Source organism: Lepisosteus platostomus, chromosome 13, assembly GCF_059453375.1.
Source record: "Lepisosteus platostomus isolate fLepPlt1 chromosome 13, fLepPlt1.hap1, whole genome shotgun sequence".
Taxonomy (NCBI): Eukaryota; Metazoa; Chordata; class Actinopteri; order Semionotiformes; family Lepisosteidae; genus Lepisosteus; species Lepisosteus platostomus.
Window position 1 is genome coordinate 34,234,224 of NC_142623.1, and position 21,304 is coordinate 34,255,527.

At 34.6% G+C, this 21,304-nt stretch overlaps 1 protein-coding gene across 8 annotated transcripts in view; it reads left to right on the forward strand.

Moving 5' to 3' along the window:
* Positions 1-444: 444 nt before the first annotated feature.
* LOC148650471 (teneurin-2-like) overlaps positions 445-21,304 on the forward strand; it is a 413,744-nt gene continuing 392,884 nt past the window's right edge. For all 8 annotated transcript variants that reach the window (XM_088604296.1, XM_088604299.1, XM_088604298.1 and 5 more), the window contains exon 1: positions 445-768. The gene's annotated coding sequence lies outside the window, so the exon portion shown is untranslated. The remainder of the gene's footprint in view (positions 769-21,304) is intronic.

The window sequence follows — 21,304 nt, forward strand, 5'->3', positions numbered from 1 at the left end:
TTACAGGTAGTGAGTGGACATACGTGTGTTATAAAAAGATGTTGCGTTCTTATGAATTGTCATCAATTACAACCGAACAACTTCGTCAATTCAATACAGTATATCCTCACACAGGTACCCGCTGCCCGCCAGTACAACAACTGCTGTAGCTCAGGCAGCTGATGAAAAGCACGCAAGGTGCATTGTCGATGTTCTTTTTTTAAAATCCTAGTAATCTTGTTCTTTTTCTTAAAAAAAAAATGTTTGAAAGAACTCCATCTTCCCTTATGAAAGCTCGGGTTCAGATTTGTACTTGCATAATTTTAAAACGTACCATCGTCTCGCAAGCAAGTGTAGAGGTGAGGTGTTTACATTTTACCTGGAACGTGTGTCTGTTGTAAATGCAGTCCTCCCGCAGAAAGAATGGTAGCTTCCAATCTGCTACGCTTGAGAGCTCCCAGCTCTAAGCCTAGGATTGGATGTCGTTCTCATTCAGACTATGTTTCTGTTTGGTTTTAATCAAAAGAAAAGGTTGTAGAGGCGTATTAAGCTTTATCTTTCCAGATGCCACTCATATGCATGGCAAAGGAGGGCAGATGAAGAAGCGTTGCTTTCTGTTTTTGTTTTTTTTTTAAATACCTATTTCTTGTCCCTTTTATCTTGCTAAAGGCAGAACGTGCTACAAAGTGGAGGAATTATTTTACCTGTAAAAGAAAGAAGCTCTCCGAGGGCTTGAAAAGTTTCCTTCGTGGAAGGATGATGTTTTAAAAAGGACGCTGCTCTAAAAAGGTAAGATTAAATGTTTGTGCATTTAAGTGCTGTTATTCTTGTGGAGGTTTTGCTTTCGCTGACCATCTATTGCTTATCAAGAAGCACGGTACAGCATCTCTTCCCTTAGTTCAAGTAATTCCCAGGATCAATTTTTGTTGTGTAGAATGTTATAACAGGCTATTGTTATTTTACAGGCTCGACATCTTTAGCACATTTTTAGTATAGTCACTGTTGTTATGTATTTTTAGTGCAGTTATTAATACTGTTGTTTTGGGATTGCTGAGCATGTACAGCGGACGTGTTTGAATATCTCTGTCATAACTAAGTAGACCAGCCCTCTAGTGTAATGCATTCTTTTACAAGGATTCCCTTATTTGAGGGAAGTGTGAGAAGACGGGGGTGACAATAGACCTGAGAGTATGTCATTTTACACTGCAATTAATAAACCTATTTTGCATGAGTGCGTCGGTTCTTGCATAAAGCTCATGACAGCCTGGCATACTGTATCACTGCTGAAGCAATGACTGTTGAGGGGGCAGTTAAGGTTTTCGCAAACGTGATGCTAGGCAGTACTGCTGTCCAGCTCTAAGTGCGCAGCGGTAGTGTGCTTCAATCACCTGCTTTAAAAATTTTGGCCTTAGTATGCAATGCAATTAACGCCAGGCATTCCCTTTCGCCATATCATTTTACATAAAAACGGTCAGTGGGTAAAATAAGTTATTTGCACTTCAGAATGATCCAAAGGTTTTTTTTTTCCTACAGTATAAGAAACGGGAAGACGAGGAAAGCAGTGTTGGCGTAGGAGCTCAATTGTTTGTTGTATTCATTTCTGTTGGGGTTTGTCGGATACATTTTATATTATTAAAGGAATAGTTTCTGGGGGCGGTCTTCAATCACCTAGACTATCTACCGTTGCGAGAAGTGTGCAGCATACCCCAATCCCTGCTGCGTTTGTTCAGAGTCAAGTGACCCGTATGATCTGTCAGCCTTTTTTCAAAACGTTTAATGAGACGTGAAATGCACATTTTTCCCCTTTATTTCCAATTATGTTTGTGGTTTGAAGGATCTTGTAAAAATGCATGATAAGTTACAAGCTCACCTGTTCTGCTCCCTATTCTCCTTATGATAGGAAAATTATTAACACCCGCACGACATTTTATGAATCAAAATGTTTACAAACTTTTCAGCTATGGATTTAATTGTAGAGTGGTACAACTCTTTCCTAATCTTAAAAAAAGTGTATTTTATTCTTCTTTAAATGTTTACCTCATCTTATTAATAATGCCATCAATAATTAAGCACATGTTTTTCATTTGAAACCCTGTCCAAAAAGTGACTGCTGCAGCCATTACGTCCTAAGGATTTCATGATAAGATTCCAAACTTTTATTTTTCTTAATTATTTTAATGATTGGGGAACATTAAACATTCTACAACCTTCTGGAAAATAGTACAATTATTGTACTATGTACAGTAAGATGAAAACAAAAATCTTTGAACCTATTAGTGGCTGCTGGAATAAAGTTATCTGGGAATGAGCAGCCGTCTGAAGGCAAATTGGGCAATTCAAAGTTTGCAGTCTCTACTTCACTTTTTCAGAAATTACATGTTGATGGAGCACTTTTCTCAATATGTTAGTGTGTTTAGATTGTTTACTTCAGGTAAATTAATACATACAGTAGGTGTCAACTGTTAACGTAACTGTCATAAAGTGTTTTCAAATCCCAGCCTTCACCCAGCCCCTATTTTCCAGTCACACAGTTAAGATTGGTTGGGGATTTACTCCTTTGTCCCCAGCAGAGTCCTTGCTTGAATTACATATCATTCTTGCAAGTTCTTGTGCAGAATTTGGCTGGGTTTTCTGTGCTGGACTCTTTCCCCAGCCTTAATCATAGTCCAAATTGGACAGCAGTGCGTGTCACAAATAATCATCAAACAATTTGTCAGTCTAGCTTGGCAGAAGTCTGTATCTGTATGTCACAGGAGTGGCAGCGTATCAGAAAGGAGTCCGGGAGTTTAAGCCTGACTGTAAGCCCATAATTTGTTTGTTTATATCATCCATTCTATCTCCTTCTGTTACAAAGGGGATGGTGGTGAGAAAAATTGCATGCAGTACATTTCCAAGTCTGACCATTTCTGGTACACAGTCATTTCATGGAAATAGTTCACACATATATATATATATTACTTTACCATTACTTCTATAGCATATTTGTTGTTTCTGTATTTGTTGGTTAATAGTAGATTCATACAAAACGTTTTAAAGATGACTGTCAGTGGAGTGGGCAGATGAAGACAAATAGTTTATAAAGTACCCCAGTGAAATACTATGCACTGTATGATGCTTATCTGAGATGCATTTTCCATTGTAATTTCCTTTCCTTCACCTTTGGGAAGTCTTCTCTGAAGCCGATGGTGCAGTAAACATAGTTTGCATGGCAAATAACAATGTAAGCACAATCAATATAAAGGAAGCCTACTGATCATATACACTATAGTTTGTGAAACAGTAAATAAAATGACATGAACAGGCAGGTGCTATAAACTTTCTTTTATTGCATCTAGGAAGGAGTAACAGTATAAATCAGGGTAACTGCTGGTGTAGACAATTGTTTTTAACACCAGCTCAGCTCAGTATTTCTCAGTGCTTCTCTAGAATGACCAGGCAAGATTATTTTCAGAGTCAATTGATATTCGAATGGAATAATGTTCTCCCATAGGTTAATAGATTCATTGTCTTAGGCAGACATTCTTTTGCATATCATGCATTTGACTTTATTCACTATTCAAAAATGTTTGTTAGAAATTGTAAGGTGCTTTTGCGTAAACCGTTGCTCTTATGTACTGTAGGTTATCTAAAATTTGCATTACTTGGCATGTTAGATGCTCAAAACTTCAGTACGTGTGAACAAAGCTTCTAATTAGAGCACAGCTTCCTCACCTGTTTCTGTCAAGGGGCAAAGAGTACTACACAACTGAGCGGCAGTGTTTCACATTGAAGAGTTACATAATCCAGATTAGAATAAAATCCTATTTGCCTACCCCAGCCCTAACTTGATAACTCAGTCAGGACAATGTTGTAGCTGAACTGACAGTAATACACCCACACAAAGCAAAACCAGAGCTCAGATGTGTATTTAGAAATACCCTGACATACAGAGCAGACCACCTACACACATCCAATTAGGTCTGGCTGTCCTGTGATGTCTTTAAACAAATGTCTGTATTCAGAAGGCATTTGACACTGACAGTAAAAGCCATGCATATAGCCAGTCATCAATCTCAGTTAAATCAGCATGACTGCATTTAGCAAATTACCATCAAGTAATTTAGCTTGCTAAATGACCAAAAACATCTTGCCTTCTTGATTTAAAAAGGTATACGGGGATATTACCTGTAGAAAAAAAAACTCTTCAGCATATTAACACAACCTGTTGCATCAGCAGTCTTTGAGCTTCTTAAGTAATTCATGTATATAAACAATATACAGTATCTGGAACCATTTTTTGTCAGTGGTAGAGCAGATGAGTTAGATCTATTAATCTTTAAAGAATTACAAAGATTCTGTTGGACATCTTGCTATAATTTTGGACTTCATGACATTATACAATTAAAGGATACTATGCAGTGATATCAAGGCATGTTCATGTAACCATAAGAGTAGTATTTTAGAAAACATGGTTATTTTTTTTTCCAAAATCCTTAATGTATTGTATGGTCTCACTATTTTGTTTAATTGTTCTGGTCATTACACTAGAAAAATTGCATTGGCCTGGAAAGAGATCTGAGCATAGCTAAAGTCGCAGATGAAAATGTATGCATTACATTCATGGTTACATGACCAAACAGAATCTCTCAAGCTCTTTTGAAAGAAAAACATGTGCAGATTTAAGTAATTCAAAGTCCAAAATGACCAAATAATCTCAGACCACTATTTCAGATATTGTATGCAAACCAGTAATAGGGACAAAATGAAAATTAGATGCAAACATATTCAGGAGTGGCATTTCTGGTGGAAATCCTTTGCTGTTGTTAGTGTATGGAGTACACAATCAGATCATACCATGAACCAGTATATTACGATACTTCAGTGAAGTGTTTGATGATTCCAGAATCCTGAAGTCTGAGCTGAATGGCCTCTGTTTGTTAACAGTGTCGGAGACTTCTAGTGATTTTTTTGGACTGCATAGATAACCTTATACTATTTTAATCTTATGTTAAAAAATTTGAATGATTTACTTTTTTATTCCTGTAATGTGAACATTACTGATTTAATTTTGTTGTAGGAAAAAGTTATTTTGTCTTCACATTGAATATTTCTTAAAGTGTCTTCATTTTTGCTAGTTATGTTGTCCTTAGAAGAAAGATTTGTGTCTCAGAAGACGTTTTTGTTATATTTGTGGAAAGAGCTGGCATTAGAAATAATGAAAAAAAATGTAAGCCTATGAATTTTTTATGCTTATAAATCAATTGTGTGAAGCTAGGTGAGGCAACCACTAGTGTGTTTACTTTTTAAATTGTGAATGTAAGAACAGCAAATTGCTAAGAATTTTCTACATTTCGATTTAGAACACTTTTGAAATCTGAAGAGCTCAAAACAAAAATGAATGTGAAACAGAAATAAATTATCTTTGTTTGTATTAACATACTGATTGAAGATCTTAGCCTTGGGTTCATAAACCTTCACATAGGGAGCACAATTATTTCAAAATTATTCGAAGCCTTAGTATTTGCTTCTTTCCTTGACCTTTTAGCGTCTGTTTCCTTGGGTGTTCCAGTATTGTTTTGTCACAGTGTTGGCCAGATTTGATGATGTATTTTGTTACTGCTCTGTGCCGGCCTGGTGTGATTAATATCTACTGGCAAGACATTTAGACAGCGGCTGAGGACGCACAAATCAGCTCCTTTTCTGGAATAACTACAAAACTGTGCCCTGGTGTTGTCAGAACTCCATCTCCTGTTTAGCCAAAGCACTCTTGGGGAACAAAATCTAAAAAAAAATGAAACAAAGTTTGCTGCAGTAATTTTTTTGGTGGTGCTTTGTTCTTTTGTTTGAAATGCAGCTTGGACTCCTTCTAACCTGAAAGGCAATCTTACAGAAGGAAAAAATGTTAAAAGACAAGACTCTGATTGGAGTTTAACAGTTTTTTATTTTATTTTTCCTACCTCTCTATAATGATTATAATCCTTACCAATGATTTTTATTGCTGTTTTTATTGTGTTTCTCCCTCTTCCACAATGTTTCTCTTTTCTTTTCTGACAAGTCTACAGCCACTCAATACAACCTGGTCTGCAGTACCTTTTGGTGATAATTGAACCGAATTTGGTTCTACAGATACTGTATGTTTTCTACTTCACAATACCTAGAAATGTTTGCCTAAAAAAGATATTTCCTTGTGGTCTTTTAAATCAGACTAAGGAAATGTACTGCTCGTTAATGTCATGTACAGTAGTTCATCTCTTGGTGAAAGTGAATTTTCAGTTATGATTTCAGGTATAGTCTAGAAAATAAAGATGTAAACATTTTGCAAAGCTGTGCCTAACTGTGAAATCCCAGGGGTCTATGCATGCTAAAAACACTAAATTGGTTAGCAGAATTGCTTTTTCTGATAGATTTGAGACCTTATAATTTTCCGGTTTATTATGGATTGTACTGGAATCTTATCAAGTTGGAGTTTTTTTTGCATGTATCTTGTGAATGACCATTTGTGCAGATTGCACATTTACCATTATAACCTTAAACAGAAACTGCACTGTGCAGGATATAAAACTGTATTTTTATGAAGATCTCACCTTTCTAGAGCATAACTATGTATCTAGTATCCTCTGTATTAGCGCTTGCTGTGCCTCATGGGGAAAAACGGCAAATGACCTAAGGCTGACATGCTTTAGAGCAGGAGTACCCAATTCTGGTCCTTGGGGTCCAGAATCCAGCAGGTTTTCTACGTCTTTTTGTTATAAACAGCTCTACACCTGGGAGAAGGGCTAAATTGATCCAATTAAGGTTTAACTGGCCCAGTTTATCCCTTCATCATGGTCTTAAGCTGTTGTCGATTTAAAGAGATAAAAAGCCTGTTGGTGTTGGGAACTTCTGCTCCAACCTGAATAATTTCACAATGCTTTCTGCAACTTTAGCATTCGAGGTTATGGAATGTTATGGAGCCCTATCAGAGTTAAAAATTAGTTTTATCCATTTCTCATTCATCTGAAGCTTTTGGGCCTATCAGTTATGGTATTTTAATTTAAACTAATTTTAAGTTTCTGTTATGGTTAGTAGTTTATGTGAAGTGAATGTACTGTAAAACTGTAGTACTGTTTTCACCTGCTGTATTTACAGTATATTACTGATGGTAGAGCTGTAGATATTCTTTTGTCTTGAAGAACACTATAGAAATGTTATTTCAAGTACTAACACTGGAGTATTCTGTGCACGAATGAATATTTTATTACCCATTTAATTTATTTCAATTGTTGTCTCTGCCTTTTTGTGTTTTCTGTGAAATAGTTACAACATTCATAGGATACTTCAGTTTACATGTTCAATTACTCAGTTCACAGATTCAATGGTCATCATATAATCAAAAGAAAACCTTTTGTCCACTAGACATTTAAAAAGGAGACAAGATATATTATATTGAAATATTAAATTATAATGATAAATAATTGAATAAGAAGAACATCATGTTTTGAAGGTGAACATCCTTCAATGAACTACACCTTAGAATATTCCATACCATCACTATTAATTTTGGTTAATAGTGTTTTTTTACTTTGGTAATTTACAATATAATATATTCATTCCTAGACATACCAGAGCACTTCACGGGAACATAAAGGGAGAGGCAAGTCAAATTCAGTTACAGTTCGAAAATAAGAAGCAGCCTGCTACATGGTAATGTAGACTATATTCCAGACACTGCCATACCAACACCATATTGGTTACAGTATAGAACCATATGATTTATTTTTTTGAATCACTGAGTGAACAAAGCTTTTTTTAAGGAACATTTTAATTAATTTATAACATAGAAATAAGTTAATGCTATAATGAATGCAGTTGCATTTTTTTCAGGGCTCCTTTGCAGGCAATGTCAGAATGAAGAAGCACCCATTAATGGGGTGTACCGAACCCCAGAATAAATGCAGTGCTGAAATGCACACACTGCCACTGTTTGAGTCTTCCACATGATGAGGATCCGAAGTGTTTAGGTTCTGATCAAGTAATTTCACTATAGTCCCTTTGAAACAGTAAGAGTATCAGTTGGGGTTTTCACTATTAATTTCCAGCATGTCATTAATTTTCATAGTGGATGCATAGCTTTCAAATACAGACTGATTGTAACTGGTCAAATTTAAAATGTATCTTTAATTTTTCAAATCGCTTTTGTTCCAATCATTGATACACACTTAAATGGTTAACTTTTCCTAGTACCAAGACCTTAGGGACAGTCAAAAAGGTAATTAAGTGACTCTGTGCTGGGCATTTCTTACACATTTTCTGTATTACCTGGAGACTTCCATAGGTTAATCAGCCCTTAATCAACTAAGGGCCATTCAGTGTCTTAAGTATTCTCTTCACTTTTTTCTTTCTTGTTTAATTTGTTTTGGTTTCACACTGTGCAAGTTGCATTTACAAAATCAAGTGTTTAAGAAAACTAGATTGGTTTCATTAAAAGCACATTACAGGGTTTGCAAAGTATTGACATGACATTCTTTGTCTCAGAGATTTGTGGAACTAAAGGCTCAAATATTTAAAACATTCTAAGCAACATGTTATATGATTTTGAAGTGTCTGATTTTCAGTTACTATGGATAAAAATGCATTGTTATTTATACTGTATTTCTCTAAGAGGAAATGTATATTAATGTAAATATATTTTTGTTTTCAAATTATTTTGAAGTATGTTTAATTATGTAACATTGTTTCTTTTCAGAAGCTAATGAAATAATGAATTAACAACTAAGCAAATTATATTTGTGATCATAGGATTATATGAACAATAAGTACAATATAATGTAAGATGAGATACTGTACTGTATGTAAGATGAGAGCAAGATAAACCTTTATTCATGTGATGAAAACGTTAAAGTGTGGAGAAAGAAAGGAACAGCAGATGTGTTACAGAACCCCAAACAGTTTCGACTTGGTTGTCCCAGTACTTTTGGAGGGCATGGCCTATATAAAGTTTTTAGATGAAAAAAGGTTAAATTAAAAGTCTTGTTAAATGGTTTCACTCTCAACCAGCATCATGAAAAGAAGAGATCTAATTAATATTCATTCCCATAACTTAAAGTGACTGAATGCTCTTAGCACACACCATAAACCTGAAAGGTATTACTTGTGAGATTATCTATCTAAAGTAAGTGGCTGTCATCAGCAGCCATGGAGGTTCCAGTCAAAGATAACTAAATTTTCTAAATTAGTACAGTACTCTGATTTTCCACATGCTTGCTTGTTGTAGAGGGAAAGTGACATTTTTACAATAATTCTCAGTCTTTCATTGACTCTAAGAAACGTGTAAATTCCTCTAGGACTCATACAATATGAAACATATTGATTATTTGTACTGTTTCATTTGTAAGTTTTGAGGTAGGTGTTTTCTAGGATAGCCTTGTCTCTTGTACAGTATTTTATCAAATTACAAGGAACATGAGAAAAAAAAGAATATTTTGTGATATTCAGGTTACAGTATGTGGCAACTATAACCCAACATCTCACTGAATTGAGGGGAAACTTTTTTTGTGTTAGCATAACCCTGGGGTTCAAAATCATAGTTTTTCCTTAGTTTAAAATGAATTTGAGGGAAAAGTTTGAAAGCTTTAAATAATTTCCAGTCGATATTTGTTCAGCATTCTGCTGTTCTGTTTTGTTTCTTTGCTCTGCAGCATCAGTGCAAAACAACCAGATGACCTCCCATCACCCTGTGGTTGTTCAGAAGCTAAATTAAAAATTAATTCACATTGTAAAGTCACCCAAGGTTAATGAATTATAAATTGCAACTAATCTATACCGGATCAAATTGAAACTATTGTTAATGTATTTTATAGTTAATGTAATTTAATAAAGTCTGTTTCTAAAAAAAATAAATCTATGTGATCAGAGATGGAATGTGCACAATATGATTAATGATACTTGTAGTCAGGCAGGACGTTTTTGCATAATTCAGAGTGTCTAATGATTTCCTTTTTGAAAGCATTTGGATATTTAGGAAGTGGTGCAATTAAAACTGGATTTTAGTGTCCTGCATGTACGTTAGCATCCTGCATGTACAGTATATTCTCCGTGTATGTATGTCTGTGTTAATTATACATTGTTGCCTGATTCAGTCATTAACATTATTTTATGACTTAAGCAGTTATTATATTGGTATGTGGAATTAATCATACAAATGCCACATACAGTACATACCTTGAAGGCTCTAAAACAAGAAGAGACAGACTATTTGTAGTAAGCCACAGAAAAATCAACATTAATTAATTTCTTTTAGTCACATGTTTGTAAATCTTGGTAAAGCTTGCTTAACATTCAGTACCTTCATTTACTGTATAATGGATACACGAGTATTATAATAGAATTGATAAAAATAAACAAATGCGAATTCATGCACAATAGAACTTCATAAAGTTCTAGGGCTTGGTTTCTTTTCCTTCAGAGTTGCTTTTATTACATGGCTTTGTTCTAAGTCTTTAAAAAGAACATCTCTTTAAAAAATTCTGTATTCTTTTTCAGAGTACTAAATATGTATGGGAAAACAACAGATTCAATTAACACTGATTTTTTTTTTGTTTGCACTTATTATGTAATTGACATGTAAGTACCTGGCAAAATAGGTCACCTGTCTAATTCTATTTGGGTAAATCATTTATATTTTTAATTCCTTAAATTCAAAGTGTACTGCAGAGAAATCTATACTATAAGTTCAGTTATGATTGGTTGATAATGCAATGCAGCAGTACCGTACTGGCATGGCCAGAGCCACTTAAGACTGCATTTTACTGCCCTTGCAATCCTATTACAACTGCTAGGCTGAGTCACAGTCCCCCACTCTGGAGCTAAATGCATTTTTTCCATCCCCAGGCATCCAAAGCAAGTTAAAGAGTCAGCATCTAACATGGTCCAATAGACTAGATCTGTCTTTAAAAAAAAAGCACAGTGCACACATGAGAAACAAAGCAAAATGAAACAGATGGCTGAAGTTAGATATTGTGAATATTTCCATTTAATAAAATAATTCTGGGAAAGAACACCTGCCATCCATTTTTATCCCCTGTGAAACTCCCAATTTCCATGCAATGTACCAATCAGTCAAATGCAGAATGTTTGTTTTGGGAATATTCAGTGACAATTATTAGTTTTCTTAGTCATTATTTTGGTTCTATTTTACAGTAGGTCACTCTTTGGGTTAACTCATGCTGAATAATGGAAACAATAATCTGTATTCATGATTTTAGGAGATCTAAACTGTTGATACAGGTATGTTGGGAACATTGTACAGTGTGGCTATTTCTAAAAGACAAAAGTGCACCTTTTCTCAAGATCTCAACATGTTGAACTAATCCTAACCTTTAGATAGACAATTGCCTATAGTAATATACAAGGACAGAATTTGATAGTGCCCTCATTTTACTTCTTCTACATTGATTGTCAGTGCCTGTTTCAATTATCCAATTTTTAGATTAACTTTAATTTTTTTTCTATAGTTCAAATTAAACTTAAGTTAATTAAACTGATCTTTCCAATTGATGCTTTGAATACTTACAACATTTTATTATTCATATTTTCTTTAAATTTGTTAATTTGTTCAGTTATCAATTATTTAACCAATGATTTTGTAACGATTTAAATGAAAAATCCACAAGGTTGAAGGGCAAAATATAACCAGGAAGGGTTTAATATGTTTTTTAACAATCTGGACCCACACAGAGTCTGTAACTGACCATAAGTACAGTACAGTATAGCTTTTATTTACTCACCCCAACATGGTATCTTACCGTGTCTTCTTTGTCTTGAAAATCCCAATTTGTTGAGCCATTTGTAAGATTTGTCTAGTACACTATTGGGGATGTTTTAGTTAGGAAGTTCATCCTGTCATTTTACAAGAAATCACCAAATTACACTACAGTATACAGTTGGATCAATAATGACTTTGCATTTTTAATTTTGATATTTATTATGTTCATGCACAACCTATGTTAGATTCACATTGTAGCTTTAGGTGAATGGTGGCATTGGTGATGCTGAATATCATAATCATTTTTAATAATGTGTATTTTGATGTATTATTAATTTAAAGCATTGAAATGGTCATTGAAAATGGCCCCCCACAGTGATGTTTAATGGAGCATTTGGCAGTTGAACTCCACACCAGAATTAAAGCAGATATGCACAGGTCAGATGTATTGTCTTCAAAAACCTTTAAAAAAAGCACTAAAATGCTCAAAATTTATATTTGTCTTTTTGATTTGTCATATCTATCCGAAGCCTTGTTTTAGACATAGATTGTGTATAATGTTTCTGTGAAGGACAGTATTTTGTATTTGTTTTCATGTAGATTTCAGTGCTCAGCTAATGTTAATGTTCAACTCATTTTGAAAACATATGTGGCCCTGCATTGTTAATTTCAGTAGTACGATCTCCCTACTGTATGTCCAGTGATAACACTACTAAGAGGGATATAGTGCATTAATTTGACCTTGTCTTGCAGGCATTACTGTCGGTTTGCATCTGTCTTGAAGGCTGCAGATGTGTTGTGATGTAACTGTTGACTGGGTGGATTCAGGGGTAATTAGAGCACAGTGCTGGTTTATGCTTGCTCAGATTGCTGGCAGGCCTTGTTGTTCATGAATGCACTCTACAATTTTAATGGAAGCCTTTCATTTGATCACTATGAGAAACATCACATGGAGTGACAGTGTTTGTTTTGCACGTATTGAGCGCTTATAAGCAGGCGTCCTCCCAGGTCAAAAGGCTTTGGCTGTCACTTCTTTATGATTACAGTTAAATCTGTCTGTGCAAGCTTAGCAGGAGAATAGGAGATATTCTAGGCTTCCATACTTTGACTAGACCTATGCAGCAGCCTGTTCAAGTACTTGACAGTTGACATATTAGTGAAAGCAAATTTGTTTATAAAATCCTTAGAAACACAATTGTAGTCGACCTTTTCAACAGATGTACCTTAATTTACATGCAAATGTTTCCTCTGTTGCAGTGTTTTTGTTTCCACTGATAATTGTTTTCATGATTTGTTTCCCCTTGATTTATATGTATACTAAATTTGTTTTAATTATTGTTTTAAAGTTTTAGTTTCCCTTCATATTGGAGATGTGAGAAACCACAATAAAACAACTTTGTTCTGTAAATAAAAAATATATTTTACAAAGGAAAAATAAAACTTTAAATATTGCACATAAGACAAAGGATGCAATTAAAGTTAAATATTTTTCATTAGCAGTTGATGTTTCGATTGCAGTTCAGTTTTGCACCCTCAGCAGTACCCTTTGTGTTAGTCTCTTGTGAATAACCCATTAAAATGCTTTGCTTTCTGCTTGATTATTCATGTAGTGGACTGATACTGCAACCTTTTTCCATTTTAGAAAAACATAGACATAGCTGAGGAGCTTCTAATCTGTGTTTATTGAACAGATGCAGGGAGCATAAATTGTCACACAAGCTGGTTAGAAAGCTGCACTCTAGCATGGAAAATTAATCTCAGTTCATCCATTCCATTAGGCTGTATGACACCATGTGCCCTGAATGCTTTACAAACATGTGACTTTCTAGAATGACAGTTAAGAAGCATAAAGAATAAAAAAAAATGTCATCCGTAAATTAATTTTTAATTGCATTGTCTGGGCCTGCTGCATGTGTTATTCATTGAAAGAGACTGCACATAATTAAATGCTCCTGTACTTTGGTAAGCACTGTTATGGATAGGGATTTGCTGGTCTTTGGAGAAGGCCCTATTATGGAATTGCTAGTTGTGCTGTCTGCATCATGGAGCTATCACATTTTCTGACCTTGCCTAGGTCTACCATTGTAACATCTGGGGGAGTGTGAAACGATCTGTTAGTAATTTTCAAGCTTAATACAAACACCTACAGGGATTCACGAATGAAACTTTCCAAAGTCATTAAAGGGTTAAAAAATGCACAGTTTCTAACTTATTACACCTTTTCCTAAATCAGAAGAAGTCACCTTTTTTTCTTCATAGTTTATCATACACAGACAGCATCTAACTTGTTACTCTGTATCTTGCCATCCTCATCTTGAGAATCTCATTATGATTCTTTAAGTGCAGAGCCTCTCTGAATAATATAATCAGCAGTGAGTGACCTGAATACGTATCTCCTACCTAAACATGTAACCTAGTGAAAAAACTGTGTGTTTAGGTCAACCCATGCCCATGTATAAAAAATAAAAATAAATTGCTAAAAATTCCACAGCGATATCACCTTCAACACCTTTGCTCTTGAAACATCAGCAAGTTGAGCTGTCTTGGTCACTGAAACTGCTGCCAATACAGCCCTAACAATCACCCTGTTTTATAAATCCCTGAGGTCTCCACTTTAAGCCATGGTAGGCATAATTATAGGCAGCCAGGCCAGTCCAGCATTTTTATACATGGCCCAAAGCATGCTGGGATTTGGTTGCCTAACTGATACATGAACCATTCCTTGCTGTCAATATACAGTACTTGGTGCCCCTTATTTACCCAGATTTTTCTGTTTTGTTGTCCACTACAGTACATATACTACATCCCTATAAGGTCTGCCATCCAACTTGCCATATATTTCATCCCATATAAAGATACCAGCAAAATTAACTGATTTTAGAACAGAGAAGATATACTGTAGAAGTAAAAAAGAATGTTGTATTATTATACAGTGTCACATGACATCCAGCAGGCATGAAAGACTGAGTGGAGTCTGAGCTACATACTTTTCTATAACCCAGGAAACAAGCAAGTCTCCATTAGGTATTTAAATGTATAAATTATATTGTCATCAGAGATGTCACCAAGATTATGAACGTTCTTTGTAGAACATGAAATATAAAATAGTTAAGGGCTGAGAACAAAAAATAAATGGAAGGAGGTTAAATATTATATAATTTCTGAAGGTTGCTAAGAATATATATATATAATTTTTCTTCCAATGTTCTGTTAATTCTTGCAAAGATTTGGTCTCTTTGAAGAAAGACAGTCTATACCTTGGGAACAGAAAATAAAATATCCTGAAGCCCAATTAGCTTAGTGAACATTTCTTTGAATACTTTCATACTTAAGTACATAATTTCTTTAGAAATTTTGTTGTGAGGTTGATTCTAATGCAGACATTCTTGTCAAATCTGCTTCAGGTTTATCTAAGAACTCAAATATATTCTCTTCATGAATCTGCTAGAAATAAGGAAAAATCTAAATACAAAAACAAGTAATAAACATTTGAGGACAGTGAAGGAATGGGAATATGAGATAGAATAGAAATTGCCTTAGTAACTAGAATCAGAAGGGTAAAACTGATTTTAACCAATCTTCAGGTACCAGAAAATAACAAAAGTATGCACATAATTGAGAAATTTAAAAAAGAATCAGGAAATATCATCAGTAATGAAATATGGTATTTTAACTCTTATGTCTCAATAGGAATAAGGTTGATATTTCCTCTAATAGCATGAGCCAGTGGTTATAAGGAAAGAACAAACAATAATGGTGATAATGAACAGCCCTGTTGAGCACTGCTGCTTATTACAAACTAAGGGAATATCACAGTTCTTTTCTGCATATAAGTGATTGGACTGTTGTGTGTAATAGGAATCATATTGCTGAATGAATGGCCAAAATCAAAGCCTTCTAGAACAGCCTGTAGGTGGTTTCATTCCATGTGATCCCAGACTTTCTCTGCATTTAAAGCCAGGTTAATTTTGATGTAGAGCTTGATACAGTATATGAAAGACGTGTCATACCATATCGGAAGGACTTCAACCATTTGGAAATCTGTTCTTGTCAAGATGTATTCGATTGGAGACGAAATATTTGCTGATTGTTTTATCTCTGAGCTTAATAATGATAACAGTGTATAGCAAGGCCATTCCAGTGGGCCTTTGATTTTTTAAGTTAGATGTAAAACTGGAGCAGATTTCTGATCTTTGTGGAACAGGTCAGTTTGCAAAGAAAAGCTTGCTGTATAGTAAATAATTTTACATTTGTCTAAGACAGGAGATTTCAATTTCAGCATATGCTGTACAGCTGCTTGTAATTCCTGTAAAATTCTAGGAATTAATTATCAACCTGTTCAGGAATCAACTAAGGCACTTTTAATGGTTTCATGAATTCCTTGACCAAGTCAGTTCTGAAGTATAGATATATGAATAAAGTTCTTGGAAAGTGTTATGAATCTGCACAGGATTTAGAGGGTACAGCATTATTGCTCTTCTTGATCACCTTAACACAAATTTAATTCTCATTTTGTTTAATTCTGTCTTACAAAATATTCATGATAGAGTTTCCCTGTATTACAAATTCTGCTATCATACTAATGCATTTTTAAGAGTAGCCAAATATCTAGCCTAACTGGAAGTTACATGTTGTTGTGTATCAGGCTGCATGATATATCTCCAAGAGATCCAGTAATTGCATGTTTTTTTAGATCAGTACTAAAATACTCAAGAGTAGTAACATTTCATAAAAAAAAACTTTATTTCGAAAATTACAGTAAACTCCATTGTATCCGATAATCATGCACCCAGAAATCTCAAGCAACAAAGGAAAAAAAAGAGAAATTGATCATAAATAAAAAAAAAATTATCGGTGATAGCGTTATATTCCTGCACACACCTCATTGTTTTGGTTACATCTCACCAGCTGTCTTCCTTCTTCCTCAGGGAACATTTCCCGATTCAGTCCACAGTGTATGTGTTTGTGCCAGGTTTATCGCCAACCGTCTTGGATGGATGAATGCACTTTGAGTGTGTATAAGTATAAATGTACAAACGCTTAGTATTAAGGACTATTATGTAAGGATTGTTTTTGTAACTTTCATGTTACTGTAGGTGTTCAAATTTAAGGTGAATTTATATTTAAGTACTCAGGATTACTTTATTATGTTACTGAAGCTTCATCAAGGGATGGTGAGTACTGTATTTTTTTGTTTTACCATATTTACACTACATTATTATGTTATATGACTTAATTACATTTTTTATCATTGTGGTGCTCTCCTAGTCATTTTGCTTTAGGCTAGGTGTCATTGTCTATCAGTTTGCTTTAATTTCTTCTGTACGAAAAATCCTCGTATCTGGAGCCCTTTCCCCCAGTTACTTTCAGATACAAGGGAGTTTAAAAAGTTTTAATCTTTGATTAGCAAGATGGAGAAACAAAATAAATAAAATATTTCATTTTGTGTCTAAAAGAAAAAAAAATCTTAACACTATCACCAACCACACTTCTGCTGGACAGTCTCATGGCAACAGTGTTATACTATATAATATAAAAATGGCATAAGAACTCCAGTAATGTAAAACCTTATAACATCATCTCTTAAGAACAGCAGAACAACATACAGTTTCAATGAATCAGATTATCTGCTTCAGAGAGATATCCAAGCACATAGTGTATCAAAAAGGATTATTCACATAAAAGTACATTCGGAGAGAAAAAAAATCCAACACAGTTTTCTATCAGAAAAGCAAGAGGTCTCTAAGAGTCTCTAAGTTAAACATTGCTTTTTGGGAGCTCTGATATAAATCTTTCTACTTCATGTGTTTCATGAACTTACTGAATTGACCACCTTAGATGATCTTCTGCTTGGCCACATAAACATAAAACTTTGTATTCCCAGCTAGTGGAGTGATTTCTGCATGGCGGTGAAATATGTTCTGTAATATGCAAGAATAGCTGAAGTACATCTACCGTTCTGTCCACCTAAAGGATGAGCTGTCAGTCAGTTTAGTGAAGTCGTTTAAAGATAAAGATATGAGGCCTGTCCTTCAGTGTACAGGTGCCATTAAACTTTGTCCTACTTGTTAGGATCCTACAAGGTTTCATGATTTTCTTGGGTCTGGCCAGTGAGGTTGCCAGTTAGAATTTTTTATCAAAAGGTAATTGGATCTTTTCTTTTACTTCCCTCTGTCAGGCCACCAATACACAAGCTAGATTGAATCATCTGTCCTACAATTTGGCCAGATGGGTTTTAAGCAGAGTTGTTTTTTTTTCTAACTCTCAGAAGCTGTAGGATATCAGCCTGCTTACTTATTTTGGATATAAAAGATAAAACAACTGCATTCATCTAACTTTTCAAGATTAATCTGAATTGTCACCATAGTATTACAGACAGCATTAACATGAGTAAAAAGACGTTTTCAGAGTCCTTGAGTCAGCTCAAAATGAATATCTTTCTGTGAATGGAGCTCAGTATGAGCGTCTGGTTTAAAAAGCCACCTCCTGGCTGTCTTACTCTTTGTGGGAGGGGATGGGCTTGCATAGTACAATTAAATTAATTTTAAATACAGACAGCATCTAAACCATGCCACTGTCTTAGCCAGGAGCTGCTAGAAGACATACTACACTATTTTAATTACCGCAGATGGGGAAATGATAATTGTATTATTGTCTTTAATAACGTTATTAAAGTTGTAATCAGGTTTCTGATTACTATTGTAAATATATTGCTAAATTTATGTTTAGAAAAGCACATCCCTGTAAAGTGATTTTAATTAAGTAAAAAGTAATTACAATAAGAGCTGATTTGATCTCTGTGGTTAATACATTTAATACATTTGAACCATGGTTTTCATGGTGGAATCAACATTTCTGTTTTCTTGCACGTAACCTTCGGTTTTTGTTCCCACTTCTTTCTGGAAATAATAATGGTAAACATCATGGGCAATGGTTAAACTATTTCAGAAATATAAATTGCACTAACATACAGTAGATCTTTTGGATATTTTTTTCCCTCTTAATAACTGGTGAAGAGCTTTGGGATATAACATTGCATTTTGGCAGCTTCTCATCCACAGTCCAACTGTGTACGTATAATTTATTCCCCAGAGTTAGATGTCCTGAGTGCCTTTAAAATAACAGGGCTCATGTTAAGTCACGTGGCATAAAACATTGTACACATGAACATTGTACACGTATTTCTTAAGGCTTGAGATCTGCTTTGGCATTCCAAAAATGAGGCAGTATTATAAGCAATGGTACAACTTCAAAGACTTGCAAGAAATCACAGATGTGCCACTCCAGGGTCTATACCACTATAACTTTGCTTTGTGCTGAATTTTAAGTACATTCATTAGAAAATATGTGCCCACGTGCCATTTATTCTACAGTATACACTCATTGGTCAAAAAATTATGAACCTCCTCCCCAGCAAACAATGTGTTTAGGCTCTTTGAGCTGTAAGTACTGCGGAAGCAGAAATGGTATGCATTACATAAGTTTTAAACATGGCTTGAGATATTATGAGGGAAGGTGATATAAACCTGTTTCATATTCCTAAAACAGACTCTTACTCAAGAGAGCTTATTCACTTGTTTTGACAAGTGCACATTATTTATTCTTGACCTTTGGTCTTTGCACTTTCATTGTTGTTATTAGTAGTAGTGGGATACTTGAATTAATACCATGTGCTAGTGCCGAAGAAATAGTTTGCACTGATCATTGACCTTTTGAGAAATCACCTGCTATTTAGGAAAATGTAGAGGTTAATTCCAAACTGAATAGCAAAAAGAATTAAAAAAACATACTGGCTGTTGAGCTTTTCTCAAGTGTAATCACAGCCAAAAGGAGGTTTTTTGTCTTCTCTCTGTATATTACCATGAAATAAACCTCTACCTGTTCTTTTGCAGCTCCAACACTGATCCAGCTCTCCACTTTCATCTCATTTGATATTATGCCAATAACAGTCTAGCAATTAAAAATTGTATACAAAACATGTATATGTAGTTCTAAGAATATATTATTATGCGGGTGCAATGAACATCCTGTCAAGATGAAAACTGAGGAGGAACTATGCTATATGGACAGTTATTGCTGTATGTGTGAAAATATTGAATTTGAATGGCACTGCAATTTATCCAACACACATCGACAAATAAAAAGTATGGTATCAGTTGCATTCTAAATTACTTTAATGCCCATGAGTTTCCATTATTAGAAATGTGAACTAAGTGTGCTGTAGATGGGATGCTATCATCTGCCGCTTAATGATTTTGACCTGAGTGTTAAGACCAACCTGGAGTGGGCTAATAGCTTTTAGAACGGCACTCAGTGCATTCTGATCAAGGGCAGACTGTATTCATTTCGGCATGTCCCACTGTATTTTCCTTCTCAACAAAATGGAACACAGTTGAACTGAACTGTTGAACTCAGAATTGTTTTTTACATTGTGTTGTGGTGGACCAAGTTTATTTCAAATTCTTGAGGTTATATTAGAAGTTATTTAAATGTGGTGTTTGATTCATGGTGTCAAAAAATTAATGAGCATGAGTTAGGGAGAGTGAGTTATGAGTCTGCATACGTAAGAAAACTTCTTACAGTATTTCTTTCCTTAATTTCGACAGTTTATAACAGGTTCCTACAATCCACAAAATCAACATCATACATTTCTTTGAAGGGTCAATGTTTTAAAGGTAATGTGCTGAGGGAGAGGCTTAATCTTGCCATACTGTAAATAAAATGTTCATCTTGACATTACATACTAAGTAAAGAATCTGATTCTGAAACGTCTGTACTGTATACAGTATGTCCAGCAAAGGAACTGCTTTGTTGAAAAAAAGGTAATTGTTATTTTTCAGATTAAAGTTTGAGACGTGAGTAAATTATCATCTTGAAAAAAAAAGTATGTGGAGAAAATTGTTGCTTAGTACTATATACAGTATACTCTTTATCTGTCTGCTGGAATGCTTTAAGTTTGTAGTGTTACTAGGAGAAATAAGTTTTAATTGTTTATTGTGGGTTCACAAATAGCATCTGAAAATTACTCGGAATGCCGCAGAATGAGCCCTTGAATAAGCTTTCACATTACATGAAAAATGATAGCAATAAAATTACTCCATTTTTAAGAACAAGAAATATCCATCTTTGTTTCCTTTTCCCTCAAGGCATAATTTGGTTCCATCTTTATAAACATCCACCTCTAGGTAGATATTGATCATGAATTACAAACCAATTAGTTGAATTGTTTGTGAATGGTAGAAATTAGACTGTTATTAATCTTGTAGTAAGCCATGAATGTAGTGGTAATGCAAATCAATGTGTTTAGGAAAAATAAATATACACACACAACAATGTATATATTTATATGATTACTTTCCAGAACTGATTCTTAAGAAAAAATCGTAAGTATTCTGGGGGGTTTTAGTGCTGCCCTTTGTATTAAACCATACTTGATTTAATATATAAAGTGGTGTCCTAATGGCTGATGTATATTTTTTTTTTTTACTCTGATGTAAGTTCCAATCTATCAACGATTTTACACCAGCCAGGGCTACTGGCACTCCCATAGACTGTTCACTCCAGTGGCCTCCTCCTCTACCTTATTTATAATAACCAACTCTA